General features: G+C 59.0%; 1 protein-coding gene across 3 annotated transcripts in view; it reads right to left on the bottom strand.

Moving 5' to 3' along the window:
- The window catches only part of DPYSL5 (dihydropyrimidinase like 5), a 45,560-nt gene extending 29,408 nt beyond the window's left edge, over positions 1–16,152 (bottom strand). The window contains exon 1 of one of the 3 annotated variants that reach the window (XM_053250598.1): positions 15,989–16,152. The gene's annotated coding sequence lies outside the window, so the exon portion shown is untranslated. Of the gene's footprint in view, positions 1–15,308; positions 15,518–15,988 lie in introns of those variants that run through there. The other 2 variants (XM_053250583.1, XM_053250590.1) reach the window with 2 other exon arrangements.
- Between the last annotated feature and the right edge of the window lie 417 nt (positions 16,153–16,569).

Genomic DNA, 16,569 nt, shown 5'->3' with positions numbered 1-16,569 from the left:
GTGGGAAGCCCAGCCGGAGCATCCCTGGCCGACATCCTTCCCTGCCAAGATGCCTCGCCTGTGCACGGAATGGTGCTCCCACCCCAAGGGAGACTTGCGGCCCCGCCCCCAAAGACCTCTGCAAGCCACAGACAGAGCCCAACCCCCTTGCCCGGGCCCAGCTGGGAAGCAGCCAGACCACAGGCTGAAGGCCCCGAGGGTGCAGGGCCGCCAAGGGGCACCTGCAAGGGGGCCGGGACCCCACCGGCAGAGCAGCAGCAAGGCCACCCCCAGCCCTGCACGCACGCACCCCACAGGGCCTGCTGCCCGAGATTGAGGGCCGCTGGGCACAAGGCCACCAGCAGACCCAGCTGCCCAGAGGCGGCTCAAGCCCAGCCCTCTGGCCCCACAGGAAGTCCCTCCCAGCCACCCACTCGCAGCCTGACTGCCCCTGCAAGCCAGGCCAGAGCAGCAGAGAGCAGGCCCAGTTCCTGGCAGGGATGCCCCCAAGGAACCCAAACCCTGCAGGGAGGCATTTCTTGGGCAGGCCTTGGCAGGTGCTGGAATCTCCCCCACCCCATCGCCAGAGACCCGGCCCTGCAGCTTGCGGGAGAGGAGGGCGGCTCCAGGAGCCCCCGCCCGGCAACCCCCCAGCCGCCTGGGGGGGGCAACTCTGTGCTTCTCTGCTGCACACACAGAGAGAGGCGCCAAGAGCAGGCAAGGATGTCCTGCAGAGCCACAGCTGTGAGTCTACCCCTCTCACTCACCGGAGGGTCAGGGGAGGGGGGTTGAAGCTGGGGGGGGGGACCCTGATAACTCTTCCCTGCAGCAGCTGAGCATGCGCTGAAGTGGCAGCAGCCGGGTGGGAGGGAGGGAGGGAGGGACCCAAGTTCTCCTCCCCAGGACTGAGCTGCTGATGCCAGGGACGAAGCGCACCACCAAAGGGCAGCTTGCAGGGCCAGCTTTTGTCACTCAAGCTGTGCCCGCTCTGGCAGAGGCATCATTTTGCCCTGGCCCTGAGGAAGAGGCAAGCGACAGCCCACCCCAACGCACCCCTCCTGCTTCTGCCCGCCAGACACTCCCCAGGCCCAGCTCTCTCTCTCTCTCCCCGCTGGGGCTTCTGCTTCGAAGCACAGGGGCGGAGGCCTCATCAAACATGTCCAAGGCACAGGCTGGGACTGCCCAGCACTAGCCATGCCGCCCCCCCCCGCAGGAAGAGCAGCAGCAAGAGCCCCCAGCACACACAGCAGCCTTTGTCCCAGGAGGGAGAGCGTCCCAGCCACGGCCTTTGTTGCAACTCTATTGTCCAGCCCGCTTCCCCACAGCACAAAGCGCCCTTCTCCTCCAGCCCCACCGTGAACAAGCAGCTCTGAGGCAGCACAGGTGTGGCGGGGGAAACGGGGGACGGACAGGGCCACAGGTGGCTTTGGGGACATCTGGACGGGCTCTCAACAGATCTGCTCCTGAAGCCAGCAGGCCAGGCTGAGACGTCACCCACGAACTGCAGAACGGAGGGGATGTTTGTTCCAGCCAGGCCCTGGTGACAGGGATGTGCAGGGACCTGCCTGGAGGCGCTTTTAAGGGCCTCCGAAGCAGGCTGACTGGCTGTGCAGCCGGTTCGAGGCTGGGGGAGGTGCCCTTGCCCCCCCCCAGCACTCCAGTCTAGAAGTGTCCATCAGGGCGGCAGCGCACCATCCGGACGCCCCGTGCCCTCTTCAGCCGGAAGCATCCGGTGCTCACGGGCCCAGCATGCACCCGCGTGCTGCGTATTTCCTGCTACCCCTGGCCGAAGAGGAAGAGGATACAGAGCAAGAGAGCTATGCTGTCGCCTCGACAGGCACTTTTAAACTTGAGCACCGGCGGGGGAAACATGGGCAGAGGGGTAAGGGCACCCTCCGCCCTTAAATGTGTCGTCGTCCCCCCCGCCGGTTCCATGCACATCCCTAGTTTGGGGGGCAGTGGCGGGGGGGGGGGATCCACATGCAGGCAGAGGCAGGCCTCTCGGGTCAAGGATCAGGCCCTTGCAAGAGCACCAGCGCACAGAAGGAAGCAAGAAGATGGAAGCAGGGCTCCGCCAAGCGAGAGGAGAGGAGCGCCTGAGAGCCGGATGAGCCAGAGGGGCTGGTGCCAATTCAAAGCAGCCGCACAAGAACACAAGTTGGATGCAGCTCTGTGTTTTGAAGTCCTCCTAGCGGGAGCTGACAGTTTGCTGGAGTCGGGAGTCATCAGACATCTGAGGAAGTGAGAAGAGAGACGGTTCTCTGCAGGCAGATCACAGGCTGGCCTCATTCAGGGAGACGTGCATTTCTAGGGCAAGTTGGGGCCCGTGCAGGATCACGCCCGCGCATGGATGGGGGGCAGCAGCCAGGGCCCCACTGCATGGGCCACAGCGGGAAACCGAGTGCTGGACCAGCCAGGCGGCTCTTGTGTCTGCTCTCCCACGGCCTTAGGGAGTTTGGCTGTCATTCCAGCGCTTCCATGAAACCTGCTCAGAAGCGGGAGGCACAGACGCCAAGCGCGGCCCCTGTGGAGGAGCAGAAGGCCACGCGGTGCAGGCAAACTCAGCACAAGGAGCCCTGATGCGCCCAGGGTGGACCGGGCTGGTCTCTCCTCCGCGGGCTGAAGGGAAGCAACAGCACAGGAAGGGTCTCCCAAGGGGCCTCCGCGCCCCAGGCTCCCCCCCCACCCCCGATGCCCTCAAGGGGCAGGGAAAGGCCTGGCTGTTCACACAGGCCGGTGCCCTTCTGGGGTGCTGCTGCTGCTGCTGCTTCCCTGCGCTGCATTCTATTGGTTGGGTGCCCGAGTCCTTGTCCCCCTGGCCCATTCCAAGGCCGGAGCTCAGCGACTGCTCCTGGAGCGACATCACCTTCCCAGATCCGGGCTAGGGAAGAGCAGCCATCCTGACAACCGGGACGTGAGGCAGGAACCAAGCCCGGAGCGGGGCCAAGGAGGCTCCCATGGAAGCTTTGCACAAGACGGTGGGCAGGACATGGAGGGCGGTTCAGATGAGTGAGGGGGCAGTGAAGGACGGTGGGGGAAGTTGCTGAACAAGTGCCTGCTGCCCAGGCTGAGGGAGGAGGTGGGAGGCAGAGGGCTTCCAGAGGGCTGCTACCCCGGGAACAGGAGGCAGGAAGGGGGCGGATTGAGACCCCACTGCAAGAACTGATTAAGTTCTTGCAAGTGGTTTAGGATAGAAACTGAGGGACCGCCAGACTGAGATTGCTGACCTTCCAAAAATATGTAACTTATCCCTGCAATCAGGCTCTGTATCAGAGGGCTGGAAAGTAGCCAATGCAACACCGTGGGTTTTCAAAAAGGGATCCAGGGGTGATCTCTGAAATTACAACCAGTCAGCTTACTGTCCGTTTCAGAGAAATTGATGAAGAACATCCTCAAGGATAAAATTGTAAAGCACATAGAAGAACAGGCCCTGCTAGGAGAGAATCAGCATGGCTTTTGCAAAGGTAAATCTTGCCCCGCAAATCTTTGGAGTGTCAACAAGTGTGTGGATCAAGGTGATCCAGTTGACATAGTATACCTGGACTTCCAAAAAACTTTTGACAAAGTTCCTCATCAAAGACTCCTGAGGAAACTTAGCAGTCATGGGATAAGGGGACAAGTACATGTGTAGATTGCTAACTGGTTGAAAGACAGGAAACAGAGAGTGGGGATCAATGGAGAGTTTTCACAATGGAGGGAAGTAAGAAGTGGGATCCCCCAGGGATCTGTACTGGGACCTGTGCTTTTTAATTTATTCATCAATGATCTAGAAGTAGAAGTAAGCAGCAAGATGGCCAAATTTGCAGATGATACCAAACTCTTTCAAGTAGTGAAATCCAAAATGGATTGTGAGGAGCTCCAAAAGGATCCGTCATGGGCATGCTGGAAGACTCCAAGGAGGAGCTAAAGGAGGGGACGGAGCTGACAGCAGAGGAGGGAGGGCAAGGACCAGAAGTTTCAAAGGAGAGTGGGTCCGACGCACAGAGAGTTGAAGATGAGTTAGAGCTGGGTGAGGCAGCTCTTGTGGAGGGGGCGCGACCAGTCTTAGTTGTGGAAAGGCGTTGATCCAAGAGACAGCAAGAGTTAAGGAGCCGCATGCGTAGAACAACAGGCAAAACTGCTGACTCAGGAACTCTTGATTAACAGCCTATTAACTGGAGATCAGCCTATTTAAGATGACTGTACCACAGCTACCCTGCTGATAGCAACATCAATTTGCTGTGGGCTAATTGGCTGTGTTTGTCTATTGCCTTGACCGTGTTTGGACCCTGGACTGTGTTGACCTTGCCCATGGATTTCACTCTGGACTCTGTTGGATTGATTGGATTGACTCAGACTGGCCCTGGTTTGGAGAATTTCTTCCTGTAAGACTTTGCTGTTATACTTGTGCCTGCCTGTTTTACGCTCTGTCTGGCTAGCCTGACAGATTTACGACAGGATCTCTCTAAATTGGGTGACAAAATGGCAAATGCAGTTCAATGTTGGCAAGTGTAAAGTGATGCACATTGGAACGAAAAACCCCAACTTTAAGTATATGCTGATGGGATCCAAGCTGTCGGTGACTGACCAGGAGAAGGATGTTGGGGTCGTGGTGGACAGCTCGTTGAAAGTGTCGACTCAATGTGCGGCAGCTGTGAAAAAGGCCAATTCCATACTAGGGATCATTAGGAAGGGGATTGAAAATAAAACGGCTAATATTAAATGCCCTTATACAAAACGATGGTGCGGCCACACCTGGAGTACTGCGTACAATTCTGGTCACCACATCAATCAATCAATCAAAGTTCATTAGATTCTATGACCAGCACAAGGGGAAATGGTCATCACATCTAAAAAAGGACACTGTAGAACTGGAAAAGGTGCAGAAGAGGGCAACCAAGATGATCAGGAGCCTAGAGCACCTTTCTTATGAGGCAAAATTACAATACCTGGGGCTTTTTAGTTTAGAAAAAAGACGACTGCGGGGAGACATGACAGAGGTCTATAAAATCAAATACATGTATGGATTGCTAAGTGGTTGAAAGACAGGATAGAGAGGGTAGGTATAAATGGAGAGTTTTCACAATGGAGGGAAGTAAGAAGTGGGGCCGCCAGGGATCTGTCCTGGGACCGGTGCTTTTTAATTTATTCATAAATGATCTAGAAGCAGGGGTAAGCAGCAAGGTGGCCAGATTTGCAGATGATACCAAACTCTTCCAGGTAGTGAAATCCAAAATGGATTGTGAGCAGCTCCAAAAGGATCTCTCCAAACTGGGGGAGTGGGCGACAAAATGGCAAATGCGGTTTAATGTTAGCACATTGGGACAAAAAACCCCTACTTCAAGTATACGCTGATGAGATCCGAGCTGTCGGTGACGGACCAGGAGAGGGATCTTGGGGTTGTGGTGGACAGCTCGTTGAAAGTGTCGACTCAATGTGCGGCAGCTGTGAAAAAGACCAATTCCATGCTAAGGATCATTAGGAATGGGACTGAAAATAAAACGGCTAATATTATAATGCTCTTATACAAAACTATGGTGCGACCACACTTGGAGTACTGTGTACAGTTCTGGTCACCACATCTCAAAAAGGACATTGTAGAACTGGAAAAGGTGCCGAAGAGGGCAACCAAGATGATCAGGGGCCTAGAGTACCTTCCTTGTGAGAAGCAGGTTTGGGGCAGTACAGAAATAGTTTAAATAAAAAATAAAATAAAACGAGGCACAGCTACAGCATCTGGGGCTTTTTAGTATATAAGAGGCATCTATGGGAGGACATGATGGAGGTGTATAAAATCATGCATGGTGTGGAGAGAGAAATTTTTCTCCCTTTCACAACACCAAAATTCAGGTCATCCCATAAAACTGAATCCTTGGAAATTTAGGACTGATAAAAGGAAGTTCTTTTTCACACAACACATAATTAACCTATGGAATTCTCTCCCACAAGGTGTGGAGACAGCTATCAGCCTGGATGGCTTTAAGAAGGGTTTTGCTAAATTCATGGAGTCCAGGTCCATCAATGGCTACTAGGTGGAGGGCTACAGCAAGATGCCTCTAAATATCAGGTGCAGGGGAGTAACAGCAGGAGGGAGGGCGTGCCCTCAGCTCTTGCCTGTGGGCTTCCCAGAGGCAACTGGTGGGCCACTGTGTGAGGCTGGATGCTGGACTAGATGGGCTTTGGAGAGGAGAGCTGGTCTCGTGGTAGCAAGCATGACTTGCCCCCTTATAGCTAAGCAGGGTCTGCCCTGGCTGCATATGGATGGGAGACTAGAAGTGTGAGCACTGGAAGAGATTCCCTTCAGGGGATGGAGCCACTCTGGGAAGAGCAGAAGGTTCCAAGTTCCCTCCCTGGCAGCATCTCCAAGAGAGGGCTGAGAGAGACTCCTGCCTGCACCCTTGGAGAAGCTGCTGCCAGTCTGTGAAGACAATACTGAGCTAGATGGACCAAGGGTCTGACTCAGTCTATGGCAGCTTCCTATGTTCCTTGGGCCTGATCCAGCAGAGCTGTTCTTATGCCTGCACAGGGCACACCAGTGGCACCATCTCTGCGCCTGGGAGTGGCCTTCTGCCAAGCCAGACTCTTGGTCCGTCCAGCTGAGTGTTGCCTACGCAGACGGGCAGCAGCTTCTCCAAGGCCAGAGGCTGGAGTCTCTCCGCCCGAACTTGGGAGATGCTGCCAGGGAGGGAACTGGGAACCTGCCGCACGCAGGGGCTCTTCCAGAGGGGCCCATCACTGTAGGGCGGAGATCTGGCAGGGCTCCGTGTAGTCGCTCGCTGCAAGGCAGAGCAGGGCAGCCCCTGCAAACGGACGGCCCGCCCTTGGTTTCTCTGGGCAGGTGCTTCAGCCAGTCGGACCCTTACTCTTTGGCATCAGTAGCAGCCGGCCCTAACAAGCCAGGGGGCTCCTCTCGGCTGCCTGCAGGCCGGCCATTCGTCAGGCAGAGCTGCATGGTCAAGCTGACCAATGGCCGGCCTGCAGGCCGCGTGGCCGGAGAGAAAGGCGCCACGCAAGCTGCTTCCAGGGAGCAGAGGCAGCTGCAGCACCTTCGGCACACCCCCCCCCCCCCCGGCTTGCTGGGACCAGCCGCTACTGCTTGGGTTACTCAGTGCGGGCTGCAGGTCTGTGGGTCCCTGAGCAAGGCCACCCCAGGAGGGACCCCCCTCCCCCCGCCATGTAATGCTGCAATGTTACGAGGGGTGCTGTGAAGGAGAGGCCCAGGGCAGGCAGCAGCCCCCAGCTCCTGCAGCCGCCAGCCAAAGGAGCCAGTGTCTGCCAGCACAATCAGGGGAGGGCTTCTGCCCAGCTGGCGGGGCCCCCCATGGGGCGCTGGGCCACTGCCGGATGCCCAGGAATGTCTCATGCTGACGCCAGCCCTCCACCCCCCCCCGCCTCGAATCCTCCAGAAGCAAAGCAGACCACTACTGCTACCTGCTGACCACTGGGAGGGAGCTCTCCCCTTAAACAGGGCAAGCAGCCGCCACCGCCAGGGCTCCGGAAGACTCCAAGGTGGAGGAGTTCCGGCTCGGTCCTTGCAGCCGGCAGCTGCTGCCTTGCTCTCCGTCCCATCCCTTCCCAGTCCGAGACCTCGCTACAGGGCACTCCACTGCGCCCTACCAGGTGAACTTGGGGGCCCATCATCCTTGGCTTGGCTCCCCAGCCCAGCACGCCAGTTACAGGCCAGATGCTTAAGAAGAGCTTTCGTTTGTCCTGCCAGCAGATTCAGAAGTCCTTCACCGAGGAGGACTGACAACCTCCCTTTCCTCCCTACAAATTTGGTTCAAATTGGTTAGGTGGTCCACAAGTTAGACCTCTTGCGCCTCAAATGTTCATCTGCCATCTTGGATCGGAGTGGATGTCATCATCAAAAACTACGCCCTCACTACAACTGCAGCAGATTCGGTTCAAATCTGTTAGACAGCCCACACATTAGCACACCTGCACTTCAAAAGTTTACATCTTGAATCGAGGTGGGCGACATCATCACAGACTACATCGTGGAGGTGTCCCTACAACTGTACCCGACTTGGTTCATATTGGTCAGGCGCTTTGAAGTTGATTGGTGGGGGACACACACACACGGATGGACACACACCTAGAATGCCAGGTGATCTCATTAGCCTACTGGAAAGCAGGCTAAAAAAGATGACTGAGGGGAGACATGATAGAGCTCTATAAAATCATGCATGGTGTGGAGAGAGAGAAATGTTCTCCCCCTCGCATAAACACTAGAATCAGGGGTCATCCCATGAAACCGACTGCTAAGAAATGCAAGTATACAGAACCGGTCTTGTGGTCGCAAGCATGACTAGTCCCCCTAGCTAAGCAGGGTCCACCCTGGTTGTATTTGAATGGGAGACCACATGTGTGAGCACTGGAAGATCTTCCTCTCAGGGGATGGGGCCCCTCTGGGAAGAGCATCTGAGGTTTCAAGTCCCCTCCTTGGCTTCTCCAAGAGAGGGCGGAGAGAGATTCCTGCCAATCTGTGTAGATAATATTGAGCTAGATGGACCTAGGGTCTGACTCAGTATATGGTAGCTTCCTATGTTCCTAAGTGCTTCTTCACACAATGCATAATTAACCGACGGAAATCTCTGCCATGGGATGTTAAAGCCGTCCACTAGCTTGGATGGCTTTAAAAGGGGCTTGGACAAATTCATGGAGGACAGGTCCATCAATGGCAACTAGTCTGGTGGAGATCAGCCACCTCCAGCCTCAGAGGCAGGATGCCTCTAAATTCCTGCTGTTGCTCCCCTGCCACTGGTGAGAGGGCCTGCCCTCTCCCTTTGCCTGTGGGCTTCTCAAAGGCACTTGGTGGGCCACTGTGTGAAACAGGAGGCGGGACTGGATGGGCCTCCTTGGGCCTGATCCGTACACTTGCTAGTACTGCTCAGAACTGACATGCTATACAGAGAATTACACAGTCTGTCTACGCAAGAGAGTCCATTCTCCAGGTCATCATGGAAGAAGGAGGAGGACGACAGGAGAAGAAGTCTCTGGGACAGAATCCCGTGCGGAATTCCGAGGGACCCACCTTCCCGCCGAAGAGCCCGTGACGACTGGCTGGTCTGGAATCCCAGCAAGGAAGGGACCCGCCCGGGTCCACCTCACCATCACCAGCCGGCTGCAGCCGTTGCCCCCGCTAAGCCTGCTACGATCTTGAGAGGCGGGAGAATGCACAAGAACTGCCTGGCTGGGGAAGAGCAGGGCCCACCCAGCTCAGCCGAGCATCCCCTCCAGGTGAAGTCCCTCTGCACGCTCACAGGAGGGTGCACAGTTCAGGGGTGCTCTTGGGACCTGACCTCCGGTCCCAGGCCCAGCCCTCCACCGGGGTGGGCGGGGTGAGGGGCCTCCAAATGTCTCCACGGGGGCCGCCCAGCTGTCCCACTGCTGCCATCACTGGGCGGCCATGTGCTCACCCAGCAAGGGAAGGCAGGGGGAGGGGTCCTCCCGGCTTCCAAATGCCCCCCTGCCGCCAGCTCCAGACCTCCCTTCTGCCCGGGGAAGTGTGTGTGTGTGTGTGTGTGTGTGTGTGTGTGTGTGTGTGGGGCGGGGGTCCCAGCCGCGGCAGCAGGCAGCTTGCCTCCCAGCTGGGGCCTGTGCGCAGACTCACTCACCGAGGAGAGGCTGAGACGGAGAGCCCGGGAACTGAGTGACGTCACAGGCAGACACCAGGCAGCGGCAGCAGCAAGGAGGAGTCCGCTGGAAGCTGCCGGCGGACTCACAAGGAGGGAGAGAACGGAAAAGAATCCGGTATTTCTAAAGCAAGCCCGGAGGCAGAGAGAACGGAGGAAACAAGGGGGGAAAGGCAGGGAGATGAGAAAGGGGTGGGGGCTGCATTGGCACTGCTGACTCACAAGAAGGGAGAGGAAGGCCAAAAAAGAAAAGCATTTTAAAATACTCTGAAAGCAAGTCCCACTGAGCGGGGGGGGGGGGTGCTCATGAGTGGGGCCGTGTGTGTGTGTGTGTGTGTGTGTGTGTGTGTGTGTGTGAGAGAGAGAGAGAGAGAGAGAGAGAGAATATAACCTGATGAGTGTTGGAGGAGAGATTCATATACAGATAGGAGAGTTGTATATATTGATTCACAGACACATAACCATATAAATAGTGATGCGGGCGGGGGGGGGGGAGAATAGTGCATTCAGCCAATTTAAGTGCCACAACTCTCAATGCAAAATAGGGCATGTGTGGGTCAGTGGGAAGTATCCTCTTCTGAACTTTTTCAACAAAAAGGTTTCCAGCTTTCCCTAAACATGTTCTGGCGTAAGAAATAGTGCATTGCAGCTGACTTTGTGGTGGGGAATGGCGGAAGCAACTGGGACCCTCCAAAGGCCTCGAGCTCCAGGCTCCAAAAGTGCCTCGGTGCACCTCTGGGCGCAAGGGTACAATCCGCTTCCCCTGCTGTTCTCCAGCATCTGGGAAGGAGAGGGCGACTGTCTAGGCACGTGGAGGCTGCACTTGCTGCTTTGGCAGACTCCAAGAAGACCACAAGTGGGGATGGTGCGGGGAGACATGAGGGAGACTCACCAACATTACGCCCAGAATGGAGGAAGGGGACAGAGAAACCGCTCTCCCTTCCACACAATACTAGTGGAGAGGATGCCTCGCATGAAACCAACTGGCAGGAGATTCAGGGTGGACCAAAAAAGGGACTCTGCACGGAGTACAATTCATCTCAGGGACTACTTGCCACCAGGTGTCTCTTCTTAGGCCCCTGAACATCTCTAAGCTGAAGTGGCATCACCACATCTGAGGGCTTCGCATGTTAATTTATTCTGTCAGTCCTGAGCTTACTAAATGTCTAACTCCAGCGCTTGTCCCGAGTTCTGGAAGAAAAGTGCCTCCCTGTATAGAACCCCTGACACTTCACTGTATGTTCTTGTCCACCCCTGTAGATGTTCAAAGAGAGCTAGGCAGGGGTTATTTCCTCTCTCTGGGCTGGAGTGACAGCCGGCCTCACAGCAGCAGGAGGACACAGCCCAAGGGCGGGAGGGGCTGGCCCCCGAGCAAGGCTCCCTTCCAAGAGCCCGCCTCCTGCAAGATGGGCCAGAGCGCCCCTAAAAAAGCACCGGACCACGGCAGGGTGACAAGCAGGGAGAAGGGCAGGCACCGAACTCCCACAAGGCTCTCCAGGAGGACTTCAGAGGCTCCACATTTCATGGAGAGAGCAGAAGTACAGACACAGGGCAGCAGCCACAGGGGCACAAGAACAGCCCTGCTGCCCAAGAAGGCCCATCTAGTCCAGCACCCCGTTTCACACAGTGGCCCACCAGATGCCTCTGGAGAGCCCATGAGCAAGAGGTGGGGCCATGCCCTTTCTCCCACGGTTGCTCCCCTGCACCTGGTATTTAGAGGCATCCTGCCTCTGAGGTTGGAAGTGGCCCAAAGCCACCAGACTAGTTGCCATTAATAGACCTGCCCTCCACAAATTTGTCTTAACCGCGCCCCCCGACCCCAGCCATCCAGGTTGCTGGCTGCCACTACATTCTGTGGTGGAGAATTCCATAAACTGATTATGCGCTGTGTACAACACTCCCTCTAAGACATGCGCACACTCACAAGTTTTTTTAATGTCTGCTCAGCTAATTTTAGATCCCACTCAGGTTGAATCAGGAAGACCCCCACTCTAAATGCACATGTGTACAAACTGCCTTGATACTGCTGCCCAGGGGAAAAAAACCTCATTCCACACACATAAAAACTCCTTCCTTGTGTTGGTCCTCAATTTCCCGGCCATCAGTTTCATGGGATGACCCCTGGTTCTAGTGTTGTGTGCAAGGGAGAACAATTTCTCTCTCCACCCTCTCTACGCCATGCATCATTTTATACACCTCAATCATGTCTCCCCAAAGTCGCCTTTTTGCCAAATTTTTAGCCCCAGATGCTGTAGCCTTGCCTCATAAGGAAGTTGCTCCAAGAACTTGGGTGCCCTCTTCTGCACCTTCTCCAGTTCTACAATGTCCTTCTTTAGATGTGGTGACCAGAACTGTAAGCAGTACTCCAAATGCGGCCGCACTATAGATTTATATAGTGCAGCATGATATGAGCCGTTTTACTTTCAATCCCCTTCCTAATGATCCCTAGCATGGAATTGGCCTTTTTCACAGCTGCCGCACATTGAGTCAACACTTTCAATGAGCTGTCCAGCACGACCCCAAGATCCCTCTCCTGGTCAGTCACTATAGCTCGGACCCCATCAGTGTCTATGTAAAGTTGGCATTTTTCATCTCACTGTGCATCACTTTACACTTGCTAATACTGAACCGCATTTGCCATTTTATCACCCACTCCCCCAGTTTGGAGAGTGGAGCTCCCCACAATCTCTTTTGGATTTCACGACCCTAAATAGCTGGGTGTTATCTGCAAATGTGGCCTCCTCACTGTGAAAGGACTCTTTGTGGGGGCAGCACTCCCCCAAGCTGCACCTCCTCAGCAGAAGAGGGACAGCCTAACACCCCCATTTGCACACAGAAGGGCTTGTGTAAGAGACTGTTCAGCAAATTTCACAAGCAGCTCCCTTTCCCCATAGAGCTGAAGCAGCACCAGAGAGCATCTAGCACAAGAACTCCCCGGGAACAGTTTCCTCACACAACATCTGTGCACTTACTCTAGTGCAAGACACGTCTGGATGCAAGCCATAGAAAATAATAATAAAATAGCCACCCGGAGAACAGTTGGTTATGGGATGGCTAACAAACAGAGTTTATTCCTCTTCTTCAAAATGAACACAAGCTACCCGTGGCACAGACCTTCGTGACGAGACAGCCAAGGCACAAACCTCAGGACACCAAGCAACAGGATTTTACAGGCCCACGTGGGGTCCTTTGCTCAGTGGCCAAGCAGCACAGGTTCAAAGCCATCTCAGCCTTAAGGACACCCGGGGCCCAGGCAGGAAGCCTTGCTAGCCAGGCCCAGCAACTTCACACTCCCTGTCCAGGCAGATGTCCGCTAATTTCGGTCAGACATTCAAGCTGCCACCCATGCAAAGGGTTTAAGGAAGAAACATGCACCACTCCTCCGTCACACAACCACACCTGAACTAGGCAGAAGTCAGTGAAAAGCCCCTGGGGAGCCACCAACCCAGCAGACACTGAAGGCATCTTCTGCAAAGCATGAAGCCATGACCGGTCAGTCAAAGACCCCAAAGACTGGGGAGTCAGAACCCAGAAGGCTGCATATCAACTCACAGCTGAGCGCAGATGTGAAGGGCCCAGGCGGGACGTGCCAGGCTGGCCACCCCAGGCAAGCGGGCGCACGCAGGCCCCGAGCTTCCCACTGCTACTTGAAGAGTGTGGCCAGCCAAGATCTGCCTTGGCCAGCGCGAGGGTCGACTCTCCCTCAGTGGCCAAAGAGAAGTGGCCACCCTGAGGCTTGGGGGGCAGCCAGGCGGCTGCGAGGATGAGCCTCCCCTGCTTCCAGGGTTCTCTCAAGTTTTCCCATCTGTGTGCAGAATGAATTTTGTGCTGGGCGGCAGGATCGAGGCAGTGTGAGCACACATGTGCATTCAGAGTGGGGTCTTCCTGATTTAACCGGAGCGGCATCAGAAAACGTGTGAGCACACACATGCGCGCTCCTTGGAGGGAACACTGCCTGCCTCTCCAGGCCCACTCGCTGTGGAAACCGGACTGTGAGCCCCAAAGCCAGCCCGCTTGCAGCACTCTTGCGGGTGGTTAGTCAAACGGCTGCTTTGCCCCCCGCCCCCTCGCTAGCTCCCTGGTTGCAAGGGAGGCCGGGGGCTGGTTTGGTCACACTGCACGGTCATGGCCAGCACTTCCCTCTCCTCCTCCTCCTCCTCCCGGGGAGCAGGAGGCGGCCTCCTTGGCCAAGCACAACCTGTCGCCTCAAGCCCGAGTCTCGGCTGCCAAGCCTGTTCCCAACGAGACTAGCCCTCCTGGCCTGGCTTCCGGGCCCACCTCTCCCCTGCAAGGCATTGGAAAAGTCAGCTGCTCCCACAAAAGCAGCCAGGTCTGCAAAGGTTGCTCTGAACTCCCTTGACACTGGAGCAGGGGCTCCCAAGGCACTCAGCTGCACACGGGGGGGGGGCAAGGACTCCCCCCGCAGCAGCAGAGTCGGCAACCATTCCTGCCCCCCGCTCCCGCCTTTGCAGCGCTCAGCACAGGGCCAGCCCCAGGCAGGCAGGCAGGCGGGCCGGCCAGGAGACGGTGCAGTGCTGAAGTCCAGGCCCTCCGTGGACAGCTTCACCGGCGCTGCCAAAGGCTCTCGCTAGCGGAGGCACAAGGGTGGGAGCAGCCCCTGGCCAGAGCTCAGCGGGCCTGCGCGGCCACCTCTCCCGCCTGGGGGGCTCCCTCTCTGGGAAGCGCGGGGGGGGCTTCACAAGGGGGCGCATTGTGCTTTAAACGGAGGGAAGAGCAGCCATTGTCTGCCGCCCAGCAGCCCCTCCCCCACCAAGCTGCCCCAAGGCCGCCCGGGCCTCCGACCAGCCCCCCCGGACCCCACCCCCGCCTGCCCTCGCTCCCTCGGAAGAGCGCCTGCCAAGGGCTGCCCCACTGAGGGAAAGACCCCTCCCGACAGGGGAGAGGGGCCGGAGGAAGCCGGGGACCAGCGGCCTGCTGGAGAGGCCGCGCTCTCTGCGCCCGCCGGGTCGGGCTTGGCTGGGCTTCAGTCCGGAGACAAAGGAGGGCAACGGCTGAGGCGGGGGCGGCCCAAACACACTTTGTCTTCTGGGCACGTGGCGGCGGGGGGCGGGTGGCCAGAGGCCCGCCCCCGCCGCTCTGCGGAGAGGCCACCCCAAGGCAAGGCAAGGCAAGGGCGGCCACCGGAGCGAGAGCAGCCCCGCCCCGCCCCGTCGAGGCTCTGGGGCGGAATCGGATGCCGGCCAGGCGAGGAGAGCAGCACTTCCAAGCTCGCCGGCCCGGAACTCCCGTCTGCCCTCCCATGCAGCACAGCAGCCGGAGCCGAGGGCAGGAGGCCGGGGAGCCGCCGCCCAGCCCAGCCCAGGGCCCCGGCGCACACACGCGGCTGCCGTGCCCGCGCGCCTCCCTCCCCGCCCGCGAGCAGCGGGCCCTTCTCCGCTGCTCCCTCTCCGGCAGAAGCGCCGGACGGCCGCCCAGGACCCCCTCCCCGCCGGGACCCACGCCCGAGGCGCGCGGCAGCAGCCGTCTCGCCGCCCCCCCGGCCCGGCCCGGCCCCCAGAAAGCAAACGTGGGGGGCCAGGAGCTGTCCAGGCGGGGCGGGCGGGCGGGCAGCAGCTGCGCCTGCTCGTCAGCCGCGCCCCCTCCCCGGGGGTCTCTCTGCTCGGGGGCGGGGAGGGGCGGCGAGCCGCCAGAGGGTCTTCCTCCCCCACTCCTCCTCCGCAACAATAATCCCCGCGCCGGGAGGACGAAGATTACGTCGGCCGAGGCTGCCGGATGCATACGGGGCCTCTCCGCCAACTGCGCCCCGCGGAGGCGCGCCTTCGTCCCCCACTGCTGGCGGCTGGTCCGAGGGAGACGGGGTGGGGGCCAGGAGGCAACTGGCGGGGGGAGCGCCGCTCTCTCTCTCTCCTCGTTGCCTGCAGGTTGGCCGCCCGTCGGGTGGAGCTGCGCGGCCAGAACTAACCCGACCGACGAATGGCCAGCCTGCAGGCTGCGCGGCGGCGCCGGGCGGGGAAGGAGAAGGGAGGAGCTGCCCGAGCGGACTCCTTGGGCGCCCCCCACCCCGCCCCTTAGGACGCGCCGAGATCCCGGAGCCCTAAGCGGGCGAAGGAGCTCCCTGGCGCCGCCAACGGGGCGCAGGCTCAGCGGGGCGCCGCCACCCCGCCCCCCCCCCCCAGGCCAGGCCCAGACCCCGAGCGGGCGGGTGGGGCGGCGGCCAGCGGCAGAGCAAGGGGACAAAGCCCCGCGCTGCGCCAAGGCCAGCCCGCTTCGCCCCCCACCAGCCAGCCCAAGCCCCCGGCCGAGGCACAAAGGCGGGCGGGGAGGAGACGCGCCCAGGCGCGCAGCCCGCGGGGGGGGGGCGGGCGGGGAGCAAGCGCCTGCGCGCCTCCGCTTTCCCAGGGATGCTGCTTGGTGGGGGGGCAGCCCCGACTCACCTGCACCGCTGCTGCGCCTCCGGCCCGCCTGGATAAGATGCAGCCGGACGAGGATGCGACGCTGCTGCTGCCTGCCTGCGCCTGCCCGTCCCTTCCAGCCGCCGCCGCGCTCACCTGCTTCCCTGGGCGAGGGGCGGAGCCGCCCAGCCGCCCAGGCCAATCGCGGCCCTGGTTCGGCCTCGGGTGGGCGGGGTCTCGCGGCGGCGGGGAACTACGGCTCCCGATAGGCGCAGCGCTGGCCAGAGGGGCGCGGCCTTCTCCATCCTTCAGCTCCTCACGGGGCTCAGGTTGCCATGGCGACCCCGGGCCGGCCAGAGAGAGGCCTCCTCCTCCTCCCCATCCTCCTCCGGCAGTCAGGCCCGCGCCGGGGTGGGGTGGGGTGGGGTGGGGTGGGGTGGGGGACCGAGCCCCGCCGCCCATCTGGAGCGCTTGCCCGCCAGCCGTGTCCCCGGGCGCCGCCTCGGAGCCCAGCAGCGGCCCGTTAGCCTTGCCTGGCTGGGGGTGGCCGGGACACATGCCGCCGGCTCGGCCTCTGGCAGCCCCGGGCCTGCCTCCCGGCCTCCACCACGTCCCCTTGAGGA

This window comes from Hemicordylus capensis, chromosome 1 (genome assembly GCF_027244095.1).
Source record: "Hemicordylus capensis ecotype Gifberg chromosome 1, rHemCap1.1.pri, whole genome shotgun sequence".
Classification (NCBI taxonomy): domain Eukaryota; kingdom Metazoa; phylum Chordata; class Lepidosauria; order Squamata; family Cordylidae; genus Hemicordylus; species Hemicordylus capensis.
The sequence above is the reverse complement of the archived record's forward strand: the minus strand, read 5'-3'. Positions and strand labels throughout refer to the sequence as shown.